Genomic DNA, 22,974 nt, shown 5'->3' on the forward strand with positions numbered 1-22,974 from the left:
TAAAAACTAAAAGAAAATATTGAAGCAAGTCAAAATTAAATTTAAGAGAGTTAAATTAGAGAGGCAACAACGATTAAGGCAGTAGACACTATTGGTAATTACTCAAAATAATAGTTAGCATAACTTGAACCTTACTTGGTAACGAGTAATGGGGAGCTGTTCGTTCGTATAAAACATTGTGAGAAACGGCTCCCTCTGAAGTAACGTAATTTTCGAGAAGTAATTTGAACTCAGATTTACAATTTGAGGTCTCGAAATCAAGCATCTGAAAGCACACGGCTTCGTGTATTTTGTTTCTTTATTGCTATCTCGCAACTTCGACGACCAATATTGAGCGCAACTTTTCACAGGTTTGTTATTTTCTGCATACAAATGTGTTGAGATACACCACAAAGTGAAGATTGGTCTTTGACAATTACCAACATTCCAGTGTCTTGAACAAAAACAATGTTTGGGACTGGAATGGAAGTTCAAAACTCAAGTGTCATCTCAAAAGACTCTAAAATAATTTTAGTCAATGTTATCTTGGCTGCTCTTGCACCGTACCTGTGTGTCTACATATCCGTAACAAAAACAAGCAAATTACATTGGGGCAGCTGAGTGCTAAGCTTTGTTTCTACTAATCCTACCTCCATGCTTTAAGATAATTTTGCTAATTTTAATATTCCCCTTCTTTCATTTATATTTAAAAATGTCAGAAACCAGAGGGCTCGGTTGTCTAAGAAAATTGTTTAATTACAAATGTTTCCCTCAAATTGATATTTTTTTTTTATCTGTTGACACGTGCACGTACGATCTGTTTGTCCTGTATTTTAATAGGCAACTTCTTCTTTGTCGTCGAGATCTCCAAAACCCATTCCGATTGTTTATCGTTTTAATTTAAGCCATGCCTTGTCGTCCTCCGCGGCTGTTTCAACAGGTTCAGATTGTTTTACAGCCTTTGCTAGGCCCTGCTTTGTGCCAAATAATCGATGGTTGGCGAAAAAAATATTCACGGTCTCCTGTTTTCATTTTACCGTGATTTAACTGAGCACGTGAACTGCTTTGGTTTTTTTTTTGCACCGTTTATGCGTTACGTTAAATACAGGCCAGCTGATAAGAGTACTCAACATGGCGGCGGGTGTCAAAAACTGACGATTGTGACGTCACGCGAAACCTCATAATTTATTTTCTGTATGCTTTCTAACCCCATGCATGTATTTCCACTTCACTGCTTAAATGTTTCACTTAGTTACCTTGTTGTGTTGTCATTTTACGTCTTTGAGAAAGACTGCTAGGGTCGATATGTCAGGCCATTAACTATTTTTGTTTTTGTTTTTAAGTAACAGGTTTGTAAAATTTGATAGAGCCGGGGATTGTGTCCTGAAGATGGGGTGTAATGTGGAGGGTTTGCAGGTTTCTTTTAAGTTTGAGTAACTTTGGTCTACGATGAACAATCCAGACACACAATATTCCGCAATAATTTCCATTCCTATGTCCGCATAGAGGACATTGACCCTGTCGTCGACAGAGGGCGGAATTTTATGGCACTGTAAATGGTATTCAAAAGCCATGTGATGTTGATGAACCTTTAAGTGAACAAAATTAGGTTTTATCTAAAGAAGTTCCAATGTCTTTCATTATCCAGACGCAACAAAACTTTTAAACACTTTAGCAAAAATACAAGTAAGTGCTGACAAAGATTATCCATTGTTGGGGGATTGGTCTTGGGTATAGGGACAATAAAAGCCTTTTTCCAGATAGCAGGAACAACTCCCTCATGGAGAGATCAGTTAAAAATGTCAGATAGAGGAATAGAAAGTTCATAATATGCAAATTCTTTCACGCCCTCTGTCGACGACAAGGTCAATGTCCTCTATGAGGAAATAGGAATGGAAATTCATTGCGAAACACTAGTTAGTAATCATTTAGCTACCTCCCAACTTTTTACTCGCACCTTGTACAATAAAATGCACCTGCAACACTTGGCACCGCACATAAGCAGCTATCCTTGGCGTTTATATCCTGACTGAAGGACTATGCCAAGTATCGAAGTAGAAGTAGAAGTCTGGATTGTTCATCATCTAACTAAGGCTGCCAAAGACCACAGTTACACAAACTTCAAAGAAACCTGCAAACCCTCCACATTGCCTACACATCTTTAGGACATCATCATTTGAAGTGTACGTAAGTACATAATTTAACGTTTATGTAGGCTGCCTGTTTTCAAGGCGTCCCTAAAATCGTTGCAAATTTCTTACCTATCGCATGGAGCCTCTGGTCTGGAGGACCTGTACGCAATGTAAACAGTCCCTAGATAATGTGGTTTGACTTGCCAAGCAAAGAGTCTCCTCTCACTTGACCAAAACTAAGAAACACGTTAGGCGCTCCACTGGTTAGTTGCACCTTGTAAATGCAAAAAGTTTGGTATTTTAGGCATTTCTACAAGGTACAAAAATGTGCCATAATGTTGGAGCCATATAATAAAAATTGCCCACTGGATAAGTTTCATCAAACACTATTTCAATTCGCAATTCACGATGATCAAATCATGTGACTGAACATTTTTCTGAGCATTCTGGAAAAAAAAAAAAAAATACAGAGGTTTAAGGCAGCCATGTGCTTTGTATCATTTTCTAATACATATATTTGGAGAATTTTTTCGTAACGCTCATCATATCAATATTAATATTACAATTTAAACATCGTCTTGGAGATTCAATTATCACTGTTTATTGATACGCTTTAAGTTTATTATAAATGTTAAGAAGAAAAAAAGAAGAAAAAAAAAAGTAAATAAAAGTCAGATATGAACTTGGCCAATAATTATTCACACTTTTCATTATTATAAAAAATGGTTACCATTACTATTTATTTAAAGCTCATATTATGCCAGTTCTTTTGAAAAGATGGATTAATTTTTGTTTAAAGGATGCGGCCCCCAAAAGAGGATGTGGGTGGGGACGATCAACTTGTATTTTTTTTTTTTGCCTAAGCTAAAGGCAGATGACCAAAAAAAAACGGCAAAAAGGCAACTGTTACTAGTTGACAAGTGAATGAAATTTAAAGTCACCTGGAAGTGGTATTTTTCAACATAAAGCTTTTGTCACTATATATGTGTTTTGATGAGTGGAATGTGAATAAACAGTTAACTAAGCGGGTAAGCTTTAAAAAATTAGTTATTATGTTATTTGCAAATTTAAGAGTAAGCCCCGACCCGAGAGGGCGCTGTTCGTGACGTCAATCGAGGCAGACTTTGCCTGCAATGCGTCGAGTAAACACACTTGCAAAGTACATGTACGGTCCAAGTCTTGAGTTTGTACGTTTCAAAAAAAGATTTTTTTGCATTTTTTTCTGGCAATGCCGACCAGGTGTAATGCTGCTGAATGCAGAAAACACTTTTTTGAAACGTACAAACTCACGACCTGGACTGTACATGGACTTTGCACGTGTGTTTACTATACGCATTGCAGGCAAAGTCTGCCTCGATTGACGTCACAAAAGGGGTAGGCGGAGTCAGCCCCCAAAATAACTATATATTTTTTAAACATATAAATCGTGACAAACAATTACTAAAAAAATTGTTTTATTGTTCATAAACATTATACTCTCATGTTTGAAAGAAAAATAATTATATTTCCAGGTGACTTTAAACAAAAATGATAGACTAGAGTTACTTCGAGTTACCGCAAGTTTTGTGCAATTCTCCCTAATCGTGCATGGCGAAAATAACTCCACTCAGTAAGCCTAGTAATGTTATACTTCTTGGATCGGAGCACATTCATTCTTTGCCAAGTGAAAAAGAGCGTTTAAAGAGATACTTCCCCTAATCCGGGAAAACATGAGACCGGCCGCAAAGGATTCGTAAAACGGATCCAGGAATGATCGGAAAATCGCTCAAACTTACATTGCAAGAGGGCGCAACAACACGAAGGTCCATTTGACCAGTTTTTCAATAAAATAAATTGTACTTCTCATGTGCTACTGCAGTTTTCTTCAAACAAAATCAAAAGTAGTAATAATAATAAAATGAGGGATCTATATCTATGGATTTTATTATGTTGATCACGCCCGCGTTTTTTATGACACGAACACGTTTTTAAAAACAAAAACCAAAACATTCTTTAAGACGAACGACATGTGTGCGCGCGTAGAAAAGATTGAATAATGAATATATCCGCTCATTTATGGCTCATTTAAATGTGCTAGCATAAAATAGCACATTTAAATTTGTCAATTCCAGGGGTTATGATCAGAAAGGCATGCTGGGGAAAAATGGCGCGGTGAGATCCATCACCCCTGGGAACGAGGTTGAGTCGACTAGACTGTTCCAACTATCGCTGACTAACGCGGGTTCGATCAGAGTTGGTCGAACTATGGTTAACTTTGGTAGTTGATCGAACTTGCTCCTGTCTGTACAAAAAATATCGCCCTCTGTCGACGACAGGGTCAATGTCCTCTATGCGAAAATTGGATCGTCAATTATTGCGGACCAGTGTTTGGATTGTTCATCGTAGACCAAAGTTACACAAACTTCAAAGAAACCTGCAAACCCTCCACATTACACCCCATCTTCAGGACATTATCATTTGGAGTGTACGTAAGTACATACTTCAACGTTTATAAAGTAATAAACACAATTCCCGGCTCTATCAAGTTTTACAAACCTGTTACTTAAAAACAAAAACAAAAATAGTTAATGGCCTGACATTAACGACCCTTGCAGTCTTTCTCGAAGGCTAATAATGACAACACAACAAGGTAACTAAGTGAAACATTTAAAGCCATTGGACCCTTTCGGTAGAGACAAAAAAATAAAAGTTCACAGATTTTCAAATAACTTACAGGGTTTACAGAAAGTAGTGGTGAAAGACTTCTATTGAAATATTATTCCATGAAATGCTTTACTTTTTGATAAAACAGTAAAACAATATCAATTCTCGTTAGCGAGAATGACGGATTTATTTTAAACACATGTCATGACAAGGCGAAACATGCGGATACAAGGGTGGGTTTTCTCGTTATTTTCTCTCGACTCCGATGACCGATTGAGCCTAAATTTTCACAGGTTTGTTATTTTATATATAAGTTGTGATACACAGAGTGTGAGCCTTGAAAAATACTGTTTACCGAAAAGGTCTTTAAGCAGTGAAGTGGAAATACATGAATGGGGTTAGAAAGCATACAGAAAAAAGCAAGGGGTAAACAACAGCAGAACTTTGAGGATTATCAGTGGCACTATAAATGGTATTCAAAAGCCATGTGATGTTGATGAACCTTTATGTGAACCAAATTAGGTTTTATCTAAAGAAGTTCCAATGTCTTTCATTATCCAGACGCAACAAAACTTTTAAACACTTTAGCAAAAATACAAGTAAGTGCTGACAAAGATTATCCATTGTTGGGGGATTGGTCTTGGGTATAGGGACAATAAAAGCCTTTTTCCAGATAGCAGGAACAACTCCCTCATGGAGAGATCAGTTAAAAATGTCAGATAGAGGAATACAAAGTTCATAATATGCAAATTCTTTCACGCCCTCTGTTGACGACAAGGTCAATGTCCTCTATGAGGAAATAGGAATGGAAATTCATTGCGAAACACTTGTCTGGATTGTTCATCATCTAAGGCTGCCGTAGACCACAGTTACACAAACTTCAAAGAAACCTGCAACCCCTCCACATTGCCTACACATCTTTAAGACACATCATTTAGAGTGTACGTAAGTACATAAGTTAACATTTACATCAAGTAATAAACACAATCCCTTGCTCTATCAAATTTTACAAACCTCTGTTAAAAAAAAAAAAAGTTAATGGCCTGACATTTCGACCCTAGCAGTCTTTCTCGAAATCTGACAACACAACAAAGTAAGTAAGTGAAAAATAAGCAGTGAAGTGGAAATACATGAATGGGGTTAGAAAGCTTACAATACAAAGCAAGGCAGTCTACCCGCAGGTCACTAAATTTCCTTCGTGATTTATCTGCAAATTATGCATCGTTTTTCGCGTTTGACCTCTGTGTGAACATATAATTAGTCAAAAGGGCTTCTGGAATTCGGTCATTTTCGGCCTTTTCTGAAAAGTCTCTACCAAAATAATGTACCAGTAAATTGAAACGAAGAGCATATCTGTCGTTATGTATAAAAAAATCGGTGCAACTCAAATTTCAAAAAGAGAAAATTGTTCGTAAAAAATTGCTTAAAAAAGAAATAAAATAAGTCACAAAAACACGGCAAATTTTCATGTTATGAATTACAACGATTGCCACTGTTAATCCAAAACTCCCAACTTAAAAGTAAATTATTAGACAGCATGGTTTTCCTGCGCAGGTGATTGGCTGACGATGACATCATGGATTGATATGGCAGCATGCTGTTTTTCGTGGGTATGGTGCCCCGACCGCCAAGCCTGAGTTAGTCAATAACAAAAGGCCCTGTCCACATTGAGCTAGCCCCCCAGATTCAGCTCATACATTCAGCTCATGGGTTAGCTCAGAAATGGCGGCCATTCCTCGCCGGAGACCTCACGGTCATGAAAAAAAAATTCCAGTACAAAACAGGGTTGTGTTAAAAATGTTTTAAAGACACTTGACACTATTGGTAATTGTCAAAGACTAGTCTTCACACTTGCTGTGTCTCAACATATGCATAAAACAACTGTGAAAATATCTGTGAAAATTTGAGCTCAATCGGTCGTCGAAGTTGCGAGAATAATGAAAGAAAAAATACCATCGTCGCACGAAGTTGTGTGTGTTCAGATGCTTGATTTCGAGACCTCAAATTCTAAATCTGAGGTCTCGAAATCAATTCGTTGAAAATTACTTCTTTCTCGTAAACTACATTATTTCAGAGGGAGCCGTTTCTCACAAATGTTTTATACTACCAACCTCTCCCCATTATTCGTTACCAAGTAAGGTTTTTTGCTAATAAAGATTTTGAGTAATTACCAATTAGTGTCCACTGATCCATTATCAATGCAGCAAAATGACACCGACGCAAAGTGCAACATCATTGCAATATGTTGGTTGTGTGGCAGCGGCGCAGCAGTCCTTTGTATATTACGTGTGTGTAGTGCATAGTAGTGTGATGGTGCAGTAAACTTTAGTGTCTAAAATGCTTCAGAAATGTTATAGAATGTATCTTTTTCTTGTTTACTCTCAAGTTAGTGTGTAACCTTTATAAACGGTTACACACCTATATTCCGACACCCCTATGTTCCGACACCCTTATGTTCCGACACCCCTATATTCCGACACCCCTATGTTCCGACACCCCAATGTTCTGAAAACTGAACCTATATTCCGACACCCCTATGTTCCGACACCCCTATATTTCGACACCCCTATGTTCCAACACCTCTATGTTCTGACAAGTTATTTTCGCACGTTATTACTCTGTTGATCAATAACAAAAACACATCTTGTATCACAGGTTTCCTGGCGAATTTTTGCCCGGAATAGGTTTGAACATTCATAAGTTGAATTTGTACTGATTTTAAAAGTGATGGAATCAAATTAATATAATTGAATCACACATGATTTTGTTGCTTGTTGTTGTTATAAGCATGAGTTAGGCCTATAGCTCCCGAGTTAGCTGGCCATGAAATACTTGGTACTTTGCTATTGTTAGATGCGTGTCCGTGTTGATAACATTTCATGAGCCTACAATTTATTGCGCCGATGTGTAATTTCTTACATTTGCAAAATCTAATTCTGAGGTCTCGAAATCAAATTCGGAAAAAATTGCTCCTTTCTCGAAAACTACATTACTTCAGAGGGAGTATTTTCTCACAATGTTCTATACTATCAACAGCTGTCCATTGCTTGTTATCAAGTAAGTTTTTATGCTATAGCAATTATTTTGAGTAATAGTTTCCAGTGCCTTTAAAGGAACATTACAGAATTGGGTTTTGCTAACAAAACAGTTGCTGGCAATGTTAAGCACTTTATGTAATCCACCATTATACATAAACTGACAAACGTGTGGAAGTTTGAGATCGATTGGCCATCTGGGTCACGAGAGAATAGTGAAAAACCGATTACAAGTTTTGCATTGCATCGATGCCAAAATAAAAATAAATAAAACGCTCACTGAGCGATAAACTCCAAACGAGAAGTTAGATTATTTATTTCTCATCAAATATGACATTTCAGACAGAAAAATTTCAAGGGATGTTTCCAACTATCATCATCATTAGACCGTGTAAGTTTTATGTAAATCTGTGATCTTCACAATTTTTGTTTTTTAACAATTCTGTAACGTTCCTATAAGCTAGCAATCGCTCATGAAATAGGTTCACGCTTAAAAAACTTTTTTTTTTGCTTCAGTAAGTGGAAGAAATTGCTTGTCTGTTAAGCAGCTCCTTGAAATTTGGCCCTGGTCACTGGGCCTTAATTCATTTTCTAAACCATTTCAGCTCCCTGGGGAGTATACAGCCTGCGCTACTCAGCTAAATCAATCACAAGAACCCCCCTGCCCTCACAGGTACCCATTTACCCCTGGGTGGAGTGAAGCAATTATAGTTAAGTGTCTTGCACAGGGACACAAGTGTCACGGCCGGGATTCGAACCCACACTCTGCTGAACAGAAGCACAAAGTGCTTGAGTTGGGTGCTCTTATCCGCTCGGCCATGACACCTTATAATATAACCTTTTCAATAAACGACTGATAAAAAGACTCGTTAGGATAATTGAAGACTTGAAAAGCTGTCCTCACATGGAGCACATTGAGGAGGGCATCTTATGGATGGATCATATGTGACTAGAGAGAAGTTCCACACTCAGCTGTTGAACAATAAAAGAGAATTTCTTAGGACTTGCATTAGTTGATACTCGTAACAACTCCGTTATTAAAGACACTGAACACTATTGGTAATTGTCAAAGACTAGTCTTCTCAACATATGCATAAAATAACAAACCTGTGAAAGTTTGCACTCAATCGGTCATCGAAGGTGCGAGATAATAATGAAAGAAAAAACAAAGTTGTGTGCGTTTGATGGTTGATTTTGGGATCTCAAATTCTAAATCAAGGTTTCGAAACCAAAATCGTGAAAATTACTTCTTCCTCGAAAACTATGTTACTTCAGAGGGAGCCGCTTCTCACAAAGTTTTAAACTATCAACCTCTCCCCACCACTCGTTACCAAGTAAGGTTTTATGCTAATAATTATTTTTAGTAATTACCAATAGTGTCCATGGTCTTTTACACAGTCAGACAAGGAACAGTTCAAAACCTGAATTTATATCACCATGTATGCATCTTATAATTTGTATATTGTTTTAGAACATTTCTTTGAATTCTTGCTCTCAAAATTAGGTTTGTCAAGCAACTCAACATGGACTTTGTAATGGGCTAGGACTTCAGTGAAGATGTTTCATCTTTTGGACTATTGGGTGAATGAGCCTGGCTAAAGCACTGGTTGGTCCTTGAACTGAGGGTAAGAGACTACATCATATAACTGACCAGTATTTCATGAACTTTGACATCTAATCAGAAATATATTGTTTGTCTTGATCCATAGACAAGAACGAAACACAAAATGTCATCTGAGTCAATATCTTTCTTTGATTCCTAAGATTGTGTCTGATAATGGCTGACCAGAGTGAGGAGACCATGGAAGAGGAGGAGATGGCCAGGCAATCTCAAGAACCCGAACAAAGATCGATGGCTGTTGTTGAAAATATTCAACCATCGCTAGAAACGAGGGACTTAGTGAGAGCAGAAAACACACAAATGCTTCAAGGTAGGCCTATAAACTTACTGTGCATAATTTGAAATGTATTTATCTGTAGATGAGTTTTTTTTTATATGTAATCTGTGAACATTGTGTTTTTTATTAGAAAAAAGTATCAGACCTTTTAAACTAAAAAATATACCCATCATCCTGGAGAATAATTTTGAACTCATGAATACCTCGACAGTTTCACTATTCCCATTGGTGGAGAGCACCACTATGGTTGATAATGACCAGTTGGAGCTCTGCCATCTGGTTGTTTTCAAATACTGCACGCTAGTCTTGGCGCAAGACGTTTTGTGTTACGGGCAATGCGGGTGCAGGTTTGTTGCCATTCGATAAAGGTTAATTTCATTCTAGTGCGCTATGATCTTGATGGAATAGTCCCTTATTAATTTGAATTGTTATGTTGTTATGTTATGTAGAAATGACTTTCCTTCATTGTCCCTACAGCAGAAAATCAATCAGGTCAAGGAGCCTGTTTGATGGCCAACCAGTCTTTGGCTCTACACCGCATTGAAGGCAGTGGTCATTTGGTTGTTGACAATCCTAGGCACTGTACGTTCAACATCAGACACCAGAAACCAGGAGCAACAGGTAAGGCACAAACATGAAGATAGTTTGTAGATTGGTTTCTTTTTTTTAAAGGAATGTTACAGAATTGGTGAGAAACAAACATCGTGAAGATCACAGATTTACCTAAAATTAAAAAAAAAAAAAAAAAATTTAAATAATGATGATGATAGTAGAAAACATCCCTTGAAATATTTTTTTCTGAAATGTCATATTTAATGTAAAATAAATATTCTTAGTTTGTGTTTGGATTTTATCGCTCAATGAGCGTTTTATTCATTTTTATTTTGGCATCGATGCAATGCAAAATTTGTAATCGGTTTTTCACTATTCTCTCGTGACCTAGATGGTCGATCAATCTCAAACTTCTACAGGTTTGTCAGTTTATGTATATGGTGGTTTACATAAAGCGCTTACATTGCCAGCACTTGTTTTGTTAGCAAAAACCAATTCTATAATGTTCCTTTAAGTTACAAATGTTGAACAAATTAAACATGAATTAGAATTTCATTATAATTTTTATAGTGGAAAAGACAAAGGTAGAAATTGTTTGTTTTGATTTATATCCAAAACATCGGAACAGAGGAATACGATAGTTGAGATAATTTTATATTCAATTATTGTCACCGTGTTGATGATAACAATAATAAGTCGTGGACAAATTGAGGTCGTTCAGACACAGTACTAAAGTCGGTTTAACTCATGGTTCAACCCGATCGAGTTCAACTCGGTGTGTCTGAATGGATCTAAAGTTAGACCGAATCGAGTTCAACCCACAAAAGTTGAATCGTCGAGCGAGGGGGTTTATCTTTAGGCCGCTTCGGGTTTATCTTTTAACACTGCGTGTGGACAGAATGACATCCGGTTTTAACTCACAACGGATGACCCATTGTGTGGTTCAATGCACAGGCCCGGGACCCGGAGTGCTTGTATACGGTTTCTGTTGCCTCTGATGCCGAAAAGCACCAAGTATTTACATTACGTTCTTGCCGCTTACCGAGTTGGCGAAACTCCCTCGATCGGTGTATGCAGTTTAACAACGGCCGACGCCCATGACTTATTAAATTCTGGAAAAAAAAAAAAATTTTCCAAGCGTTTTTTTGGTTGAGTGTCCTACAATAAATTGAAACTGTTTTCATCCGTATACTAGTATTACTACGAGCGCAGCGAAGAAGCATGGATATTTTGTAATGCTTCTCACATGCACGGCGCTGCCATCCCATAGTGATCACTCTCTGATATCCCATAGTTATACTCAGACTTCCTCCAAAAAACAAACACAACTCTTTTTCATGAGGTTTTGTGACTAAATGCCACAGCCAAAATTTTATTTTGAAACATTTTTGTGAACCAATGTCACCGCCAAAACATGTCAATGAATGTAAAATGTACACCGGATACCAACTTGACCTGGGCATACCGGTAAACATGACCCAGATGGGCACCTTGGCCCGTACCAAATGGGCACACTTGCCCAAAACCAATAGGCCTTTTAAAGCCACTGGGCTGCAGTCCCAGCACCATGTATAATATGTGCACATTAGCACAGGGCACCTTGGCCCCAATCACTTTAACACAGCCAAATATTAACATTAAAACTTTACCATTATTGGGCATGTACAATGCATGAACGCATGCACTTGAATTGCTTTATGATAAAAAAATATAAAAAAACCTGAATTATCAAAAGCCAACTTATGTGACATAATACAGTAACAATGTTATCACCTAGGGGACAGGAACATTCCACCGTGTAAAGCATGTGGAATAATAGCACCCAGTGTAAAAGCCGGGTGCTGTTACCGAGTCCGAACTTCACAATTACTGTTTAAAATGTAACATTTTATACTGTACATTACCCCCACCAATAAACATGATTGCCTTGTTATGTTGACGGAGTGTACCCCAAACCAAAAAACGCCTCCACCAGCAACAACAAAGGGTGGCGAAATGGGGCGGAGGAGGGATGAAAGAAAATTGTAAAAAATTTTGCACTACATGTGCATCCTCTGACAGGCTGTGACAGAATGACATGAGGTTTTCTCTAGAGCCCGCCAAAATTGTATGCTCCTGATAAAAGAAGTAACCTAATTGGTTGCCCTTAAAACTTCCAACTATTGGCCATTGCGTGCCTTCCTGATTGGTCAAAAAGGAAGTCAATGATTGGCTGTTCGGCTGAAAAGCTGAAACCCCTGAAACCCCTGTCACAAAATTTACAATGGACTTTCATGTACAAAATTGTGCCTAGAGCTTGCTTATTACTGATTGGCCAATAGTGTCATGCCCTAAATCAATATTAATGCATATTCAGATCAACCAACCACAAACCCTGTGTGGTGACCTGTTTATCAATAAAGTCAAAACATTATAATGTATAACATTTGCACTGGCTTATTGTACACATGTAAACAATGTGACCTTTAAAAAATCCATGTACTGCACTCTGAGTTATAAAGCATTTGATCCTTAAGGGATAAAATGTGTTATCCAACATCGATCCCGTGGATGTGCTTTTCTATTGCCGTCACCGTTACTAGCATGGTGTACTTTCAAATTAGGAGAATGAACTGCCGCGGGTGCGATGCTGTATGTAGGGGAATTTCCCCTTGGCAAGCAATACCACGTTGTTGGGAAGGTTGGGAAAAAATTGAAAAAGTACATGTATTCATGTAACTTGCACGCGTGTAGTTGTGTTTATGAACGAATCTGAATAAAAATCGCGGCACCAGCTTTTGAGAGATCGCAACTTCCAATCGATTGAGGTACAAACTTTTATTAAATCAGAACCGATGGTATAAAACACAAAAAATAAACGTGTCCTGATTCATGGAATATGGATAATATTTTGGTGAGTTTTCTCGGCTGTTTGTGTCAATATTTTGTTTGTTTAATTGTTTGTTTAAGAGTCGTGTTCATGTTTGTTTTAAGTGCCCGTATTCTCCCAACGGTAGAACTGTTTTTCGCGTTCGATTGAGCCATTTTTATCCAATATATAACATGTTCTGATGATCGTCCAGGGCACTCGTATCTCGGTGCGTGAATCTGATTAATAAAACCGGATGTTATAGAGCAATGGGGTCGGTCTACTTTGACCTCTTAAAACCGAAGATAAACCGGATCAGGTTTAACTCTGTGCTGTCTGAACGCAAAGGGTTTTTATTTTTACGACCACCCCCCGCTGCTCGTAAAAGTTAAACCGGTTCGGGTCTAAGTTAGTACGCTATCTGAACATACCCATTGTGTTTTATCGACCCAGTAGTTTATTTGCACTCAGCGAGGAGCAGGTGAACTAGAATGACAAATAATGAAATAGATAATTAATATATAAATACGTAATTAACTCAATAATAAATCAAAGTACAAGAAAGATATTTAAAGAAAACACGCAATCAGAGGTTTCCGGAAAGATTAAATAAAATGCAATCGAAGGCTTCCGAAAAGATTATACAAAAATGAACGGTAAATAGTTTCCAGAAAAGATTAAAGAAAATTAGCAATCGGGGGTTTCCAGAAGGATTAAAGAAAGCAATTATTAAAAGCTTGAACAAATCTATAATAATATATATTGTGATGAGGTTCGCAGTTACACCATCAAAAATAATGTATGTAAAATAAGCTAGTGCTGAATTAAATACATCATGGAGTGAGGTCTCTTGATATGTATCCAGATTGTGCATCCATTGTGCTACATTTTTGCTTGTAAATAGTTCAGCTACACAAGAGTTTTCTCTATAATTTATAATTTTATCTTGTTAGCCGTTATTTCTTTCTTTAACTTTGTCTTCCAGAGAATATTTTACCTGCATTGGAGAAACTAACTGCCACTTTACAACGAGCTTTGGATTCAGCAGTAAAACCAACAGGTAATTTATTCAACCAAAACATGTCAATCTGGGATAGTCATTATTATACCCAGACTTATCATTAACAGCGCCAGGAGCGTCACTGAGTGACGGACATGTGCGCTATATAAGAAGCCACAATTTTTATTATTATTATTATTATTAAGAGAAGATTAAGAGAAGAAGTTTGCTGTGGCGTTTGTTTCTGACAGTTTCTGCTGAATTTTTGCAGCAATCAAACAATTAATAATTAGCATATACAAAATAACTGTCAAAACAAAAAGCATTTTTTGTAGGTTTTTTATTAAAAAAAGAAAATGGCCTTGCTCTTTCAAAGATGAAACTCCAGGCCAGCATGTCATGATGGATAATATAATTCACAGGTTGGTTGTTTTAATGAGTTTGGAATTAACAGAGGATATGAATAAAATAAACTCTTCAAAAAAACGCTGATCTACCCCCTGAAACATACTTACAGGAATAAAGCAATGATATGTTTGATCAATCATGCCCATTAAATTGTCTTGTAGGATCTGGACAAGAGTGCACTCCACCGAATATTCAAAAACTAGATAACTCCCCCCAAGCTGCTGCCAGTGGTACGTCAATGCAACCCAAAACCTCAGGTAAGTACATCCCATGAACATTCTGAATATTTCATTCACTTTATGATATCATTGTAGCATACGGTGGCTTTTCTAGCAATAAAAACCATTCAGTGTTTTCCCTTAACTGTGGTCCGCTGACCTACTGTCAGTTAAAACACCCAAGACCAGTTAGAATACCCTGCGAGTGGTCCGGTGAAAAAGTTGATGAACTCATGAAATATCAAGCTAATTGGTCCTGCTGGCTAGTCGCTGACAAAGTTAAGGGCAAACCCTGTCATGGTGGTTGATATTGAATGGACATGCTCTAGTATACACATATTGACTGGCAACGAGGTAACTAGTATACGTCTATTCCCACGAGGGACTTTAAGTGACCAGAAGAGCGAACCTGTAGGCCCCTCTTCTGGTCACTCACAGGCCCGAGGGGGAGTAGACGTACACTAGTTAATACCGAATTATGCCAGTCAATATGTGTTTAATAACACAGCTCGGTCTTAAATGTCAAATAAGAACAGAACAAGGAGTTATGTAGTTGTTGTTCATGGTTCAAGTCAAGAGAGGGCGCTGTTACCGCGGGCACTATATTCAGAGACTATTCCCGGCTCTGGTACTATTCCCGCAAAACACGCGTGTGCGATCACTAGCCTATATTAGTTCATCCCACGTGACCGTGTTTCAGCCAACCAGAATACAGAACGAGCAAGAGGTGTGTTATAATATACAAATATTGACTCCTTCGAGTGCTATGGTTAAAACTACAACTCCCGAGGTGATCCCAGAGCGTTCTATTTTCCCGAGGCGGACCTGAGGGAAAAATGGAACGGTCGGGGGGATTACCAAGGGAGCAGGAGTTTTAACCAAAGCACGAGTAAAGGCAGTCAATATTTGTTTCATTACACCCAACCCAATCCTCGTACACGTTGTGTTCGTACACAATTTTCAGATACACAGCACACAACTGATTGGCTTCAAGGTGGGTTAAAAGACGTCTGGGTACCGCGCTAGCCATGTAATAGTCTGCTATTGCATGGCAAACGACTATCACACGGCCACTGGGTTTCTAGTAAAACTAAGACATATCATGTGACATGTTCTAAACAGATGAAAAGGCAGAATTGTTGTAAGGGGTGTTCTAAGATTTTATAAATGGACGATGTTTCTAGCCATGGTATAGTATGCCATTCCAGAAGTACTAGAGCTACATTCATCTCTCTTAAAGGCACTGGACACTATTGGTAATTGTCAAAGACCAGTCTTCTCACTTGGTGTATCTCAACATATGCATTAAATAACAAACCTGTGAAAATTTGAGCTCAATCAGTCATCGAACTTGCGAGATATGAATGAAAGAAAAAAACACCCTTGTCACACGAAGGTGTGTGCGTTTTGATGGTTGATTTCGAGACCTCAAGTTCTAAATCTGAGGTCTTGAAATCAAATTCGTGGAAAATTACTTCTTTCTCGAAAACTATGGCACTTCAGAGGGTGCCATTCCTCACAATGTTTTATACCATCAACCTGTCCCTATTACTTGTCACCAAGAAAGGTTTTATGCTAATAATTATTTTGAGTAATTACCAATAGTGTCCACTGCCTTTAAGGTTGTTCTGAATTTATTTATTGATGGTGTTGAATAAGGGAATAAAATGGTAGCGATGAGTTCTTAAACAGCCGTTTAAAACCGGCAGGGTTGTTGCTGTGTGATAAAGGCCCAAACCGAAGGCGAGGACCTTTATCGCACGACAACGACCCTGCAAGGTTTTAAACGGATGTTTGTAGAACGAGTCACTACTTTTTTATTCCCTTATTCAACACCACCCATTCATAAATGCCCTTTTGATAAAAACGTTAAAAAAATACAATTATAGACACTTTATTGAAAACTGAAAATTTGAGGTTTGAAATATTTTTTTCAAAAACTTTGTGAAGAATCTGTTTGATGGGCATGGGTTGTGTGTATGCGCGCGCGCTTAGAAACAGATTACGCGCTGTTACTAAACGGTTCAAATTCCGTTCCGCGTGATAATCTTACGCGCCCAACACGCGGAAGCCAGCCGGTTATAAACAGCTCCAGCTTGTCATTATCAACCGTATAAACACCCCCACGCTACGCGCTCTCCACCAATAGGAGTGGAGAAAATGAATCAAGAATAATTGTTCCATATCGTGTTTTTCGTTTTTAATCAGATGACCCAAGTGTGCAAGGAGCCCATTCGGCAAAAGATCCAGCCCAGGTCGCTGCAGCCCAGGTCGCTGCAAAGAGCTGTAGAGAGGCAATATCAACTTATTATAGGAAACCAGGTAGCTATGTGAACCTGATACCATGGGAGGATGATGACACAAAACATATCAGAGATATCTTTACAGAATTAACATTGGAGAAATCTGGAAAGAAACTTGAGTCATATAAGGATATTTTCCTTCAGAAAACAAGAGATGGTGATTGCATAAATCAGGCTGTTTTGAATGGGTTAGCTGGTAGAGGGAAGTCTACCCTCATTGATAAGATGGCTTATGATTGGGCATGTGGTGAAGCACTGCAGCAGTTTGAGCTTGTATTTGTTATAAGAATGAGTGCAGTTGAACAAAGAACAGAGCTAGTTGACTCGATTTTCGACCAACTTTTAAGCGGAGTAACAAGTGTAGATAAGAACTCGTTGAGTTTTTTTATTAGTCACAATCAAGAGAAAGTACTGTTCTTGTTTGATGGCTTTGATGAGTTGAAGACCCGTGCCCTTGATAAAGACTTATTTGGTTCAATTCTAAAGATCCTGAATCGGAAGGAAGACAGGGAGTGTTTTGTTGTAGTTACCACTCGCCCCTCTCACTATCATAAATTAGTGACAAGATCATTAATTAAAGAGCCTTTCACACAGGTCAAGGTTGAAGGTTTTGATAGGGAAGATATCAAGAAGTATGTGAAGAGATTTTACTCAGATGAACATGACAAAGCAGAAGGGCTTATTCAGAGGATCAAATCCTCAAATGGTTTATCTGATTTGGCAAAGAGTCCAATGCTGCTTCTGTTGATGTGTATTTTGTGGAGAGATGATTCTAAACTCCCAGAAACAATGTCTCGTATGTACAGTAAGGCATTGGAGTACATATTTCACAGAAAAATTGAAATGTCATCAGATGAGATATCAAAATTAACAAATGAACTTGGAAAGATTGCCTTGCTTGGTCTTCTTGCTCCAGAACAACAGCTTGCTTTTCCTGAAGAAGACTTTGAACTAAATGTGCTTGAATCTGCCATAAAAGCAGGTATTCTTACAAGACAAAAGGTCTTGAAGGGAATGAAAAGTCACAACAGCATTCAGTTCCTTCATAAGACTTTTCAAGAGTGTTGTGCTGGTAAATACTTACAAAGCTTGTTAGAAACAGATCCAGTGGAATTCCAAAAGAACCTGGATAAAATGATCAATTCTAGAATTAATGACTTTGATTATATTTTGCGGTTTTGTGCTGGTGACAACATGACATGTACAAATAGCATTTTACAAACACTTGCTAAAGTACAAGGCAAGATGCGGATCGGCCTTGACTGCTACTTTGAGGGTCAGACACAAGATTTACCCCCAGTGGAGTTCATGAAGTATGTTCGAACAGATCAGATAACCATTTATGGTTGGAACAGTGACACTCTTAACTCATTCACATACTTTCTTAGAAATGTTCATACATGCACAGCAGAAAACAAACAAACTGATTATCTTGAGAAGGTACAGTCAGTAGTGGTAACTGATTGTCACTTGGGTGGGCGTATGTTAGACTTGGTAGACTCTATGAGCTTAATGACGAATCTTTCAACAGTGACTTTAGATGAATGCGAATTGAATGAGAGTACTGAAGAATATTCTTCATTATCAGGAGCAGCCTCATCTGCTGCATTATGGGCCCATCCCTTCAAGAAGATGAAGAACCTTCAGAAGCTTGTCTTGAGGTTTTGCTCATTGACAGGTGAAGATATGACACATATTGCTCTTGCACTGTGTGATCTGCCCAACTTGGTTAATTTGTATCTTTCGGGAAATGGATGCCTTGGTGGTTCTGCTGCATCATGGGCCCATCACTTCAAGAAAATGAAGAACCTTCAGCAGTTTAAATTGATGGTCTGCTCAATAACAGGTGAAGCCATGACACATATTGCTCCTGCACTGTGTGATCTGCCCAACTTGGTACGTTTGGATCTTTCGGGAAATGGATCCCTTGGTGGTTCTGCTGCATCATGGGCCCATCACTTCATGAAGATGAATAACCTTATGACGCTTAATTTGAGTTACTGCTCATTGACGTGTGAAGATATGACACATATTGTTCCTGCACTGTGTGATCTGCCAAACTTGGTTTGTTTGAATCTTTCGGGAAATGGATCCCTTGGTGGTTCTGCTGCATCATGGGCCCATCACTTCATGAAGATGAAGAGCCTTAAGAAGCTTGTCTTGAGTGGCTGCTTATTGACAGGTGGAGATATGACAAATATTGCTCCTGCACTATATGATCTGCCCAACTTGGTTGATTTGGATTTTATGGGAAATAAATCCTTGAGTGGTTCTGTTGCACTGTGGGCTCATCACTTCAAGAAGATGAAGAACCTCCAGAAGCTTGCAGTGTGGAACTGCTCATTGACAGTTGAAGATTTGACACATATATGAAGACCTTGGTGGTTCTGCTGCATTATGGGCCCATCACTTCAAGAAGATGAAGAACCTCCAGAAGCTTGTCTTGAGGGACTGCTCTTTGACAGGTGCAGCCATGACACATATTGCTCCTGTACTGTGTGATCTGCCCAACTGGGTTGAGTTGTATCTTTCAGGAAATGGATCCCTTGGTGGTTCTGCTGCATCACGGGACCATCACTTCAAGAAGATGAAGAACCTCCAGAAGCTTAAATTGATGGCCTGCTCAATAACAGGTGAAGCCATGTTGTTCCTGCTATGTGTGATCTGCCCAACTTGGTTGAGTTGGATCTTTCGGGAAATGGATCCCTTGGTGGTTCTGCTGCATCATGGGCCCATCACTTTGTGAAGTGAAGAACCTTATGACGTTTAATTTGAGTTACTGCTCATTGACTGGTGAATATATGACACATATTGTTCCTGCACTGTGTGATCTGCCAAACTTGGTTTGTTTGGATCTTTCGGGAAATGGATCCCTTGATGGTTCTGCTGCATCATGGGCCCATCACTTCATGAAGATGAAGAACCTTAAGAAGGTCGTCTTGAATGGCTGCTCATTGACGGGTGAAGATATGACACATATTGCTCCTGCACTGTGTGATCTGCCCAACTTGGTTGAGTTGGATCTTTCTGAAAGTGGATTCCTTGGTGGTTCTGCTGCATTATGGGCCCATCACAGTAGTGAATTAAATGAGAGTACTGAAGAATAATCTGCCTTATCAGGAGCAGCCTCATCTGCTGTATTATGGGCTCATCACTTCATGAAGGTGAAGAACGTTCAGAAGCTTGACTTGAGCTTCTGTTCATTGACGGGTGAAGATATGACACATATTGCTCCTGCACTGTGTGATCTGCCCAACTTGGTTGAGTTGGATCTTTCGGGAAATGGATTCCTTGGTGGTTCTGCTGCATCATGGGCCCATCACTTCATGAAGATGAAGAACTTTCAGAAGCTTGTCTTGAGCTTATGTTCATTGACGGGTGTAGATACAGTTGTGCTTAGATTAGCAGGGATTTTGGCTTCTGCAGGAGTACTCCACATTTACTAGGCATTCTACGCTTACAATTCTAGCGCAGAAATAAGCCGCTTGCACGTAAGCGGGGAATCGTGATGGTAAGGGCAGAATTCGGCGGTCAGCAGAGCCATGAAAGTATCCAGTGAAATATAAACAAACATACGGTGTAATATTTCAGTTACTAAAGGCAACTTTTTCTAGTTTTTATTTTTTATTTTTATTTTTTTACTACTAACAGCTCTCCACTGCTTGTTACCAAGTATGTTAATAATTATTTTTGAGTATGGATTATTATTTTTGAGTATGACATGGATTGTGGGCATGTTTAAAGACCCTGGACACTATTGGTAGTTGTCAAAGACCAGTCTTCTCACTTGGTGTATCTCAACATGCATATGAAAGAACATGTTCAATGAAAGAACAAAATACTGTGTCACACTAAGTTGTGTGCTTTCAGATGCTTGATTTCGAGTCCCAAAATTCTAAATCTGAGGTATTGAAATCAAATTCGCGGAAAATTACTTCTTTCTCGAAAACTACGTCACGGAGCCGTTTCTCACAATGTTTTATACTACCAACCTCTCCCCGTTACTCGTTACCATTTTGAGTAATTACCAATAGTATCTACTGCCTTAAATAGAAAGACTTTTGATTGCCAATAAGAGGGTCAGAGTTATCCCGTTTTTTTTAACACGTGTTTATGTAAATAATAGATTTTATTGTACAAAAAAAAAAAATAATTAAAATGGAGAAGATAAAAATACACCATGTATTCATTTATTAATGTTTTGCTGAAATAAATAAATTAAATAACAAGTAACCCGTACACAGGTCTATAATTTAAGGCATTGCATGGTGTGGAATCAATATATCTGTTTGGTTTTGCGTTAACACATGGGGCCGTATAACTAAAAACTAGCATTTGCTTTTACTAGCCTTTTACCTTAAATCCTTATAAATAAAAGTAAGCCTTAATATTGCATAGTAATTGGTCGAACTAGTAGGTAAAAGCAATGCTTGAGGGACTCTCCTTATTGAGATGTAAATAAAATAAAACCGACATTTTACGATAGGTTTTCCCGGCCAATTTCAGCAACAACAAAATTAATTTCATTAATATGCATTCAAATTCATGCATTTTCCCATATTCCTCTCAAACTAGGGTTCTTTTTAGTCGTTAATGCATTCAATTTCATTTTCGTGCACACAAGATTGCATTTTTCTCGTTCAGATTTGCTTCAGTCATTCTTTTTCATTTATAGGTATTCAAGACTACACTTTGACCACTCGTAAATTGAATTTCTACTACCTACTTACAATTGATGCATTCAAATTAGGACTCACCGAAGCGAATATGATTTTGCTGCTAGTTTGAGTTTTCTTTTTCATTTATGTGCAATGAATTTCAACTTATTTGCATTCAAATTAAAGATGAGTTATGGCTTTATGAGTAAACTGTAAATTAAAGCTGCTTTACGAACCCACAAGTCTTTTGTAAGAGGTGTTCCCATGTACTTTAAATTATATTTACATCATTTGTTTTTCTTAATTGAAATAATTGTTCCTTTTGCTTTGTTGCCCTTAGAAGTTAACAAGTTTTTTTAAGAGGGACACCGCCAATATAGGGCTAGATAGCTCAGTTGGTAGAGCGCCGGCACGTTAATCCGGAGGTCGTTGGTTCGAATCCTACTCTAGTCAGTTCTTTGTTCAACCCCAAGAATCATTTCAAAAATTTACCCAGTCAGTTTCCCTTGTGGTTTATATTGATATTTTTTTTTAAGGAAACAAAAAGCTTAAAATTATAAGGGTTTCGTTATTAAATTTGAAAACAAAATAATATTAATGTTATCTTGCTCTCTACCGACCACGGGCAGCCATTTTTCATTCAAAACCGTTGGGCTTAAACGTCAAACCAGTGTAGAAATTATTTTTTCCTGAAAATATCTGCCTTTATAATAGGCAGCAACGAAAGAGTATAAGCACATAACATAGAATTTGAATTTGAATGCAAACATTTGGAAAATGTTTGCCAATTTAATGAAATTGAATGGTTGACCAGCTCTTGCTGCTGGCTTTAACGAAATTGAATAAGTCTTGCGGCCTAAAATGAAATTGAATGATTTTTCTTGACCAGTGAAAGCTTAACTGTTGAAATTGAATAACTCATATAACAGTAACATTTATAGTTGGATCATTAGGCCAAGGACAAAATAAACATTTAAATACTGACCCGATACCGAGCCATATTATATGCAACACTGTAGTAACTCCTCATGCAGTAGCTTGTAAAAATACAAGTAATTGCTACAGCATGTTATTAGTAAAATGTCGTTTTTATGTATATGTCTATAAGTGAAAGATAATCCTGCGAGCAAATGTTCATGCCTGATCTTTTACTTTTCAGTCTTCTTGCTATTGCTGAACCTTTAACTTGATAAGTAATTGCTAGTTTTCATTTATTCGGCCCATTGTGTGTACCTGCCAGCAGGATGGAGTTTGTAATTGTAAAATGGACACTATTGGTAATTGTCAAAGACCAGTCTTC

General features: G+C 38.0%; 1 non-coding gene and 1 pseudogene across 1 annotated transcript; both read left to right on the forward strand.

Moving 5' to 3' along the window:
• Positions 1 to 1,910: 1,910 nt before the first annotated feature.
• LOC117301437 lies at positions 1,911 to 20,819 on the forward strand (annotated as a pseudogene).
• A 1,235-nt stretch (positions 20,820 to 22,054) lies between these two features.
• Trnan-guu lies at positions 22,055 to 22,127 on the forward strand. The gene has a single exon. It is a non-coding gene; the product is annotated as a tRNA-Asn (tRNA).
• The last annotated feature ends 847 nt before the right edge of the window (positions 22,128 to 22,974 follow it).

This window comes from Asterias rubens, chromosome 17 (genome assembly GCF_902459465.1).
Source record: "Asterias rubens chromosome 17, eAstRub1.3, whole genome shotgun sequence".
NCBI lineage: Eukaryota > Metazoa > Echinodermata > Asteroidea > Forcipulatida > Asteriidae > Asterias > Asterias rubens.